Genomic DNA, 12,198 nt, shown 5'->3' on the forward strand with positions numbered 1-12,198 from the left:
ATAGGTGGTAATCCACTAAGTAAGGAAGAAGTAATTAGGGACTTGGGAACCCAAGTAGATTGCAATCTCTCCTTTGACAATCACATTGCCAAAGTGGTTAGAAATACATTCTATATAGCCCACCTTATCACGATTGGGTTCACATCTAGATCAAGGGAGGTCATTGTGCCCCTCTACTCATCACTCATCAGGCCCATAATTGAATACAATACCCCATTTGGGATGTTCCTTACCTGACACCTGCTACAACTAGAAAGACCCCAAAAGTACCTCACCAAGAGGATCAAGGGACTCAAACAGATGCCCTACACAGTTAGGCTAAAGAAACTCCAGCTCTACTCAGTTGCTTACCGCCTACTCAGAGGCGATCTGTGCCTGACTTATAAAGCCAAGTCCAACCCAGAATTAATGGACATGCTCCACCTCAAGAAATCCAAATCCATCAGAACTACATGCTCCAGTGACTTAAACCTCAGCACAGAAATAAATAGAACATGCTGGAGGGACAGATTCATATCCCAGAGGCTCCCCTCACTCTCGAACAAAATCCCAATCCATGTCAGACAGAGCCCCTCAATGACCCTCTTCAAGAAGAATCTTGACGTTTGGATGGGAGATGATAAATTTACCCCGGGATCTCTTCTGTGTCACTGCTAGACAGAGGCATGGTAAACTAACTTTAAATGGGCTATCTAATGTGACTTACTATACAGAGGCACAGTCAACTAATCTAAGAAGGGTGGCGAAAGCCAAACACACTCTGGCTAGGCTTGTAAATGCCCTAGGGCAGATAGCCTAGTATCAACCTATGAACCTATGAACCTATAAAGAGAGCTTTGTAAAGGGGGATAACAACATCTCTAGATCTAGTCACAATCAATTTGTTTATAAGCTGTGTAATATAGAAAGGCTTTCTTATGACTCTGTGTACATGTTGGTCAAAAGTTAGGTCACTGTACAAACAAGTTCCCAAATGCCAAACAATTGGATCAGTTCTTAGAGGGCATTATCACGATTTTGACACCAGTTATTATTTGGGACAAACCTTCCTGCATGATGGTTAGGTTATTTGGGGATTCAATAACTTTTCCTAGCTTGCAGTCATCTCAAACTTAGCTGGCCAAAGCTCTTTGACATTTCCTTTTACTTTTGAGATGTATATGCCAAATAGAAAAAGTCTGAGCACCGAACCCTGGGGGACTCATTTGGTGACTGGTCTCTTCCCCTGTTTTGATCTCCTGCATCCTGTGAGCAAGTTGGCAATGCAGCTGGTGATGTAAGTGTTTGCTCCTACATTATTCATCTTTTGTACTACACCTCAGTAGGGGATTGTGTGAAATGGCTTGGCCAGGTCAAGGTAATGTGGTGTGAACTGTTTTACCTTCATCCACTGCTTTGGTAACAAGAGTAAAGCTTAAAATTTGCCCATGATTTTGAGCCTTTCACACTTTCCTCTGGGCTGTTTTCAAACACATTTTTTGGGCCATGCATACATGTATGCATTCCTTGATTCACCTTCCTGATTGTATTAAAATATATTCCTTGTATAATACAGCACACTTGTTAGACTTAAGTTAGAGCGCATTTTAAATTTATTGTTTAAACATTTTTCCGGTTGGCAATGAAACAAAAATGCATTAACCAATAATGACAAAACTGCCCAATTCAGAAGATTTCCATCATAAATGTCTACTTCCACACACAACTGCATTTTAAATGTATTGTTTGAACATTTTTCCAGTAGGCAATGAAGCAAAATGCATGCACCAATAATGACAAAACTGCCCTATTCAGAACATTTCCATGATAACAGTGTACTTCCACACACAATTGCATTTTAAATTTATTATTTGAACATTTTTCCAGTAGGCAATGGTGCAAAATACATCCACCAGTAATGACAAAACTGACCTATTCAGTCCCAAAAACCAGGGACACATTTTAAACATTGCTTATATAATTTTGGAAAGTTGCTTGCATAAAACATTGTGTTATCACCATGCATTTAACTGTGAAGTCTTGGACATAGAACCCTGTGCATTACAGTCAGAGCAACATACCACTAAACTAAACAAGCAGTTTCTTGAAAGACAGGAATACAAACGTAAATGGCTATCATATCATTCAGTGAATTCAGTTCTCACTTCTCACCATAGCTCTCAACCTCTTAACACAAAAATACAGAACAAAGCCAATAATGGGGGGATGCAGCCCCAAAATAGGGACACATTTCAAATACTGATTTTATAACCTTAGAAAATTGCTAAAATAAAAGTTTTTGTTTTACCACTCCTGAAAACCAGAGGAACAGATCAAAAATGGGAGGCACAAACTGACAAATGATGGTGGCTAGGGACTTTAAGCTCTTTTTACCTGTACCCAAGGTACAGAGTCTGAGCCTGAGTACCTCTAGCCACCAGATGTATTCTGTTGGGGGCATTTTCTCACACACACACACACACACACACACACACACACACACACACACACACACACACACACACACACACACACACACACACACACACACACACACACACACTCTGTGTTCATCCAGCAGCTTACTCACTCAGATGGTGTAGTGGTATGTTGCTGTCATTGTAGTACACAGTCTCCTGAGTTCAACACTTAGCAGGGCTCCTTATTTTATTGCTGGCCAGAACAAGGGCTGATGGAGACAGTGATTAAAGCACTTTTAAGCATTTGTAAGTGGGTTTGAGTGGTTTTGCGTGAAGCTAAGTGATATTAACAGATGCTTAAGTCCTCTTAGCTTCGCTTAGCAGCACTGACACAGTGGGAGGTGTTGGTGACAGACATTTGTAGAATAATTTGTGGGTAGATTGATTAATTTCACTGTACATAGGGGCAAACTGTAGAGCTATGTATGGGACAATGATGTTTTTGCAGGACAGATGCCCTTTTTTTAATGTGAGAGTGGGATGTTGGGGAAGGGCTGTAGCCATGTTTGGGGTGGTAGGTTGGGTAGGATAGGTTGCATTTGCAGACAGACAAAACAGCAGACAAGGGTGGTATATGACACATGAGGGGATAAACACATTTGATGTGGAGGGTGGTTGGGAATCCAAAGCCCATGAGCCCACAAATGCACACAGTGGGACTGAGGTCCCCACCCATGATCCCAAAGGTGGCTTACCTGTAAAAACCTGTGGAGAAAACATCTGTTAACACCACCTGACTGTTTCTACATGTATTCCTGATTGCGTGTAAATATGCACACATTTTACTACCACTCTCTGGATTCGAACTGTGTTTGGGTGTGCAAAATTAACAACAAAGCTATTTCTCATCACAATGAGCTACTGAGGAATTACTGTTTCTTGTTTGACTGGATTCTGTCTAATACCCTCTTTGCTAGACAGTCTGCCCTCATAATCCTGAGATGCATGCATGACAGATAGTTAGTGTACTGTGCATTAATCCTTTGAAATAACAATTTGTAAAGCAAAGGTTAATACACAGCAATGTGGCATGGGACACACTGTGATACATTACCATTATTATTCAGGGTTCAGAGTTTAGTGCAGTATATATTTCATATTTCATTGATATCTTCTTTTACAGCTCCACAATATACAGTTTTTCTTAACAGCTGGTTCTCAGAACAACCTCGGTTAATGCTTGCTGTCAAAGCTATATTTGCTGTGGAGAACCTGTATACATTCTATTTCTACAACAGCATACCAGAGAAAACACAACAGTTTGTGGTGCAGATCTTTATTACAGTGACATGACAGAGTGTTTTAGTCCTACATATCCTGTAGCTCATTATTAGTCGGACAAACTTTATTTATTTGGTTAACACAGTAACAGTATACCTACTGGCAATAAACAATGTACTCCATCTTAATTATCTGTACTATATACTGCAAGATAGATTTGTACTTACCAGCCTGTTAGCGCAGCCTTAACAGTCTGTTGGCATGGGCTTCAGTGTTGCCCTCTCTGCTGCAGCTGTAGGGGAGACAAACAAATATTATGCATACCTGTCTATCACATACTCAGGCTAGACTTTGGTACAAACTACCTGATACTGATACTTACACTTTACTGGAGCATTCCATGCCCATGCATCTTGGATCCACTGGGCAAAGAGCGACCCCTTCCTCCACTTTAGGGTGGAATAATGATGCCATACCTGCTCACCAGTTTGGGGGATGCCAGTAGTACTGGTGAGATCACATGTGAGATGGCCCCAGGCCTCCACTTTGTATTGTGAGCCCTTGTACTGGCCCTGCAGCAGTCTCTCATCATGGTTTTCTACAAGGAGTCCAGCCATGACCCAGGACACCTGAATGCCCCTGGTCTGCACCCAAAAGCACACTCCTTCACCAACTCCCGACATTACATCTGCACAGATCAACTGCAACAGGTTCTGGCTGTATTCCCACCTATGCAGTTTAAATAAGTCAATATTCCGATATCTGTGCAGTGACTGACACCTAGTTCCAGGCTCCAGAGAGCACCCCTGTATTACCAGGCTATAACTCATACCACACTTTTCGGCCATGTAACCTGGACTGAAACACCAAAGGTGGAGGTGTGTCCATATTCATTAAGGATATCCACACCTCCAGGCTAGTTGCTCAGCATAATGCATCCGAAGTTATCCAAGTGCAACTAACTCTGGGCAAAACTGCAATCCAAATTGTAGCTTGCTACAGATCCCCCACCATGCCCCAAGATTCCCACTCCTCTTTTCTTGATGTACTGGAAAATATTATGGTTCAACCAAACACCCTAATAATGGGCAACTTCAACTACCCCACCATTAACTGGGAAAACTACTTGTGTACTAACTCCTTAGCTCAACACTTTCTGGAATTCATAAACTCCAATGCCCTGTATCAACTTATCTACACCCCCACCACGAGCAACAATATCCTAGACCTAGTCATTTCCAACATGAATGACCGGTGTTCCACACCTGAAGTCAACTCATCGTTGGTCCGATCTGACCATAAGCTAGTCACCCTTGATATCCACATCCCACCCCCACCTCCCATTAAGGAAACCACAGTAAAAAATTTCACCAAAGCCAACTTCATGCTTCTTAAGATAGAAGTGGTGAACTACATGACTCCCATGCAGATATATGATTTAGCAGTTACAACTGCTAAATCATACACAAATACACTCTATAAGCACTTCCACAAGTGCATGGATCATGCTATCCCAAACAGAACCAAGACACTATCCTCCAAAAAAGGAAGCCAATCTGGTGGTCCCCTGTCATAAACAAACTGTACAACAGAAGGAAGAAACTGTTGCAAAAAAGAGTAAAATCCCATGAGTACAGGAGCTCCCTGGTCAGCCTCAGTAAGAAGCTGAGATCCCTTATATGATCCTCCAAAGCTAGCTATGAAAACAAAATCACCACTAATTCTAAGGACAACCACAATGCATTCTATAGCTGTGGCAAGAATCCCAATGCCAACACCCAGATCTCCTCTGAGTTACAGCACAACGGCACAAACATTACAGAACCAACTGATATTGCCAACATCCTGGCAGATAGGTTCAGTGCTAACTTTACCCCCCCACACACACAACCAAAAGGGCCCATATGTATACAGGAAGAATGCAGAGTCCCTGTAATCACAACTATGAAGGTAAAAGCTGCACTCTCTAAAGCAAAAACACAGCATCCATGGGACCGGACAACATCCCAGGTTGCGTTTTACACGAACTTCAGAACGAACTGGCTCCCCACTTAAGCACCATGTTCAATAATAGCCTCACATCAGGCTTTGTGTCCACTGAATGGTGCACAGCAACAGTTATCCTACTCCACAAAGGGGGAGCCACCACTGATTCTGGGAACTATCAACCTATTAGCCTGATGAGCCTGGTCTGCAAGGCCATGGAACGTATCATCATGGAACTCATAAACAAAGACATTGGTAACCGCCAAACTCTGGATCCCACCCAGTTCGGGTTTGTGAAAGGCAGATCATGCCTTCTGAACCTGATCGACTTCTTTGAGGCAGTCACCAAAGCTGTAGATGAGGGTAAGGTGGTTCACACAACCTAGCTTGTCCTCGCCAAGGCTTTCGACACCATCACCCATTCTGGAATTATAGCTAAGCTCACTAAACTAGGTATAAATACCTACGTCACAAGATGGGTTGCCAACTGGCTCACTGACAGAACCCACACTGTAAAAGTTGCAGACTCCAAATCTGACCTCAAAGCAGTGACAAGTGGAGTACCACAGGGTTCCGTACTGGGACCTCTCCTGTTTGGAATTTACTTCACTGAAGTACAGGCTAACACAGAAGGCCTCCAGCTAACAAAGTTCACAGATGACTGCAAACTAGGAGCCATAGTCAAGTCCACAAATTATGTGGACATCCTACAGAAGGGCCTCGCTGAGACAGATGCCTGGTGTCAGAGCCATGGCCTCAAGCTCAATGCCAAAAAGTGCAGTGTCATCCCCTTTGGTAAAAACTCTGTACCTATGGACTACCACATAGGCAGCAATCTACTTAACACCAAATGTGTGATTAGAGACCTTGGGACCTAGGTGGACAGTAGTCTCTCCTTTGATAGTCACATCGCCACAGTAGTCATGAAGTCCTTCTACATGGCACACCTCCACATAAAAGGGTTCTCATCCAGGAAAAAAGAGGTCATTGTTCCCCTCTACTCGACACTCATTAGACCCATTATAGAGTACAACGCCCCTTTTGGAATGTACCTCACAAGACATCTGCAGCAGCTGGAAAGGCCACAGAAGTACCTCACAAAGAGGATTACTGGCTTCAAACAAATGCCCTACACTGTCCACCTCAAAAAACTCCAGCTTTACTCCGTAGCATATCGCCTACTCCGAGGTGATCTCTGCCTAACATATAAAGCTATGTCAAACCCAGAGCGGTTGGACATGCTACACCTAAACAAATCCCATTTCCTCCGAGCTACATGCTCTAGGGACCTAAACCTTGTCACCACAATAAACAGAGCATGTTGGAGGGATATATTCCTGTGCCGGAGACTTCCCATACTCTGGAACAGGCTACCCATCTATGTCAAGCAAAGTTCTTCATTAGCACTCTTCAAGAAAAATCTTTATGAGTGGATGGGAAATAGGAAATACATCCCGGGGATCACTTCTGTGTCTCTGCTTGACAGTGGCACAGGAAAATAACTTTCTTGGGTGGCATACGCCACGGAACCTTGTTGGCTAGGCTTACATAGGCCCCAGGGCCGATAGCCTAGTACCTACCTATGAACCTATGAACCTATGAACCTTTGCCATCATTACAACATTTTGAAACTGTTGAGCCCAGCTTAGTCGTGTGCCAACCTGCTAAGCTGTTGTGAGCAGTATTTAAAGGGGTAAGTGTTGAGCATTGCTTAGCAGTGCAAAAATCCAGTTACCTAAGCTGACTCCTGTTAGAATTTCAGTTTAATCAATGCGTATACTGGCTAAGCAGAGCTCAGCACTGCTAAGCATTGCCAGTTTTCCTTTTTAATAAATATCAGGTTGTAAATTATTTAATCATTACTGATATATTATTAAGTGTATATGGTTTACTTTACATGACATTCCCCTATATGCTTTCATTGCATTACCTTGGGACATGACTATACTGTATGGGATACCTGTACATGTCTGGGTGATTTCACATGTTATATGCCCTCACACTTCCATTTTGGACCAGCCACACTATCCTTAGGTAACAAATATCACTTACTACATAATTTAACATAGCAACATTAATTTTAACAATACTTTCCCATTTAAAAATAAAGTGCCTGTCTTCGACTTGAACCATGAATGCCTGCATACAAAGCTGAGACTCTACTATGCTACCTCCATATGGCACTTTTACAATGCAGGGGTTGTGTGGCAGTACCTTTCACATACACCCCACATTTATTTAATGATCTCCTTTCTATTTCAGTGTCCACGGACATTGTTTTGCTATTTATACTTGCTTTCAGTGTCTGCATTTAAAAAGTACTACTGTGCTGCTCTTTGAGGTTGGTGAGGTGCATGGGGACAGAAGCCATCCCAAAAATACTTCAAGGAGGTCAGCAAAGGGACCCCTCTCATCCCAAGAAGTACAAAGTGCAGTATACAGAGTATCACTGAGTGAAAGGTTCCATTTTTGTTTTAGAAAAGAAAGAAAAAAAGAGAAAGGAATATTCTTTCACTGCTGTAGAATCTTAACAGTTTTTTCCTAAATAATTCTTGTCTTGGTCAGTCTCCATTGTCACTGAGAACGTTTTACTTTCTTTTTTGTTTGGTGTATCTTTTATTTCAGCTTATTTGCCTCCCTCCCCATTTCTGCTGTACACATCCATCTCACCATCACTTGCACTTGCTGTTCCCCCCTCCCTTCTCATCTAACACTAGAATTTTTTACAACCCTTCAAGTTTTGCACAGCACTCAGTTCAGCTCTGGCACTGCATGCCATCACATTTTTGCTTCTACTGCTGATCTGTCCATTGCTACCTACATTTCATAACAGGACTCTATAACATTTTTCTGCTTGATTGTTCTGTTCTTTGTTTCCTATTTACTTTTCCTCTTATTTTTGGTGCGAGTCACTCATCATTGCTTTTATTGTTGCAGATCTACCAAAAATTAATGATTGCCTCTTGCTCCACATGGCTGTGGCACTACAATGTACTCATATATTCCCTGTAATTTAGGATAATGTTCTTCTTTCAGCTTTTCCCGGGTAGGGGTCGCCACAGCAGAACTCTGGTCCGCTAATGATTGGCAGTAGATTTTTACGGTGCCGAGGAGCTAGCCCGACACCCAACCTTCAATGAAGGCACCCTGTAATTTAGCCTAATGATTCTTCCAGTTTATCTATTACCATAAATACTTTAATATTTCAAGATTTCTTCTACCTGATGGAGACAGCCCTCCATCCAGATCTCACCTTCCCTTCTCATGTTCTTATTTCTTAGATATAAAACAACTCGACCCTTCATTTACCTTTAATAACATTTTCCCATAAATTCTAAACACAATGCAGTCCACAGGAAACAAGCTTCTTCTTCTTCTTTTTGTTCAGTGATTATATGTCTTTGACCTTCTTATCCTTTTCTCTTTCTCTTTCACACTCACTAGTACTCCTCCAACTAGTCCTCTCCTGTTAATAACCACACATTGCCCACCACATCATCTTACCTATCTGCTGTTATTGCTATCTCCCCACACTTTTCTTTTTCTACTTATGTTTTTTCTTAGTTATTTCTGCTTATACCTTTTATACTTTTACATTTTATTTTCCTGCTGTAGTAACATCCTACCTTATTGATGTCAATATATGTACACTGAACATATGTGCATTACTATTGCTTTTGTATTTCTAGCTATTGCATGTTTGACTTAATGTAAAATAATATAACTTATAAAGTATAAGATAAATACCTTTACTATTTGCCTCAATACCACCTGCAAAGTAATGCTTATAATCGTTCATTTTTTATTGTTGCTCTTTGTAAATATCCATTTTATGTGTAGCTTTTCTACCTAGACCTCCACTGAAAATGGGGTTTGTGTCCAGTCGGACTATCCTGGTAAACAAACAACATTAAATAAATAGGTTATGATTCTTGCCAGAATTCTATCACCATTAAGAAGAAGAAAGAATCCTGAGTAATCTAGTCTTATTTGCTTTTGTGTTTGAACTAACTAGAGAGGTTGTCTTTAGACCCCATTAGACACCAACTTCTCCATTAGCTGAACACACGTTATATTATTATTTCAAAAACATCTCCAATACTTCCCAAAATAGTCCTCTTCAACTATTTTGAACATTTTCAATATAAACAAAACTACTTCCTTCCACTTTCTGCCCTCCATTTCCTTTAACAACTAAGTATTACTCTCAAATGTAGTCTGAACACTGTGTTTGACTCTTGTAAGCCAAAAGATCTTGAGAAAGAATCATTATTGCCTGAAGTCAGATTTTCTGTGAAAAGAAAGGGCTTATAAAACTAATCATTCCAGATCTTGTAGTATATTTACATTGCTGGGGATCATGCAGGGTAGAGATTTCTTTCCATCGTTTTTTTTTTTTTTTTTAAATGAGTTTTTTATTTTTCTGAGCTGTTGAAATGAGTGCTTCACATCTGGGCAGTAGAAAGACAATTTTTTCAATTATTAGGCAGACTTTGTTTTTACAATATGTATTTCTATGTGATGTGTTTATTACTGTCATGCTAACTGTACTATTCTTGCATTGCTGTTCTGATTCTCCTTGGTGATTTCTGGATGATCTGTTAAAAACATTGCCTAAGTTACATGAGATGTTTGCAGTTCTTCTATATTCACCACTACCACTTTTGCCTGTCACAAACTAGTATCAAATATAGATGCTAGACATGTAGTCCAGGAGATCCTTGACAAGTTTAGCCTAATTTATTTACCACAGATCAATATCTGGTTAAGTGACTTGCTCAGAAGGGAGACAAGCTCCCACGCCACTTCAAATAATCAATAAAAAGACTAGGCTGACAGGTTCCATTGAAGTTAAAGGTCACATTGTGGGATTCAGAATCCAGAATGCTTACAATTAAACTATAGAACCACCATGTTCCATTTTGTTCATATCTATTACTTATTTTTCTGTCTTCTTTTGTCTATTTATCTATCTCTATCAAACCATCTATTCATTTATTTAAATATTTATTATTGATATTTTGCATGTGATCATCATTGCGGGTCTGTTCATAGTCTTTATGTTATCATGCTTATAGAGGCCATGTTATGGCCATCTTACTATTTTGTATCAAACTGACATTTTCCTCCTAATGTCTTATTTTCATTCTACTTCTCAATATGCACTTTTCTATTTTTTAGCAATTATTTTTTTCTCTGTTCTTCTTGTATACTTCCATTTGAAGTAAAATAATGTTCTTCCCTGTGCATCATAGCCCAATTTCAAACCACTTTACTGTCATGTGTAAAAGCAAAGCATTTGTTATTTGGGTACATGGATGTGACACTTTGGGTGTATTTTGTGGATTTGCAATGCAAATTACATGACAGGATGATAGTCTTGTTTACACGTGTCATTGTAATCAGCACAAATGTTAGACATACTGAGACAAACTAAGACTGTATTAAAATGGAGCAAGCACAGAAAACATCCAAATAACCTCATGCAATGGCTACTTTGTTTATGGCATTATTTTTCAAGTGAATAAGTTACTGCTGACTTCCTTTGCTTCAGGCACAAGAAAAAGATTGCTAAAGGCCAAAAAGTCTACATGAAACTGGAAAAGGCAAAGGAATTCAGCAGCTTGCAATGTTAATCTTTAGCTTGGTCTTCACTGCGTTGGGTGGAAACATACATTTAATGTCTACATGTGATCCTCACACTGCTCATACAACTGCTCTGGAATTCTGTCTCAGTGCAAAGGTGGTCTATCATATTCCTATCTATCAAATGGCCTTAACTCTAGATGATATGTGAATGCCCCTGAAATTACTATATTTAGTACAATATGAACTTTGTTTATTGTTTTGCACCCTCCATTGCAACAGCAGGCTTGTCAATAGGAATGGCACTTCAACCATATGTGCTGTTTATATTCTCAACCTAGCTGTCAGTGCACTGCCTACAGCTCGTATCAGTTTTGCTAGTGTATCATTAGTGGACCGGAGTTCCGCTGTGGCGACCCCTAACTGGGAAAAGCCGAAATATGATTATTATTGAGGATGAAAGATTATGACCACTTAACTTTGATGTAAATGTTGTTTGAGTACAGATGCATTTATCCATGGTACCTTGAGGAATTTAGGTGGGCATTGGAAATATATTATTTATTTATTTATTTCCAGTTTGGTGACCGGGGAGGTCCACTGGGCTCAAAGAGACCGTTTCAGTGGAGGCCCAGGGAGAAAAGCTCCATAGTACAAAATAAAAACTAAATAATTCAGAATACATAGTACAAAGTAAAAGCTACATAATTCAAAGCCAACAAATTACAATACACAGTTGCAAAAGGTGCAGTAAAAAATTGTAGGTGTTAAACAGCAAACTAAGCACAGTTAAACTGCAACATATATACAATATATAATACATATTTACATGTTATAACAGAATTGAACTCATCACAAAGGCCTCTTATCAGGCAACAGATAACATATGCATACTAAATCTAGAGCAATTGATAATAGTTTTTCAATCTTACTCTTTTCGGCTCAG

Source organism: Protopterus annectens, chromosome 2.part2 (genome assembly GCF_019279795.1).
Source record: "Protopterus annectens isolate FY-2018-M chromosome 2.part2, PAN1.0, whole genome shotgun sequence".
Lineage (NCBI taxonomy): Eukaryota > Metazoa > Chordata > Ceratodontiformes > Protopteridae > Protopterus > Protopterus annectens.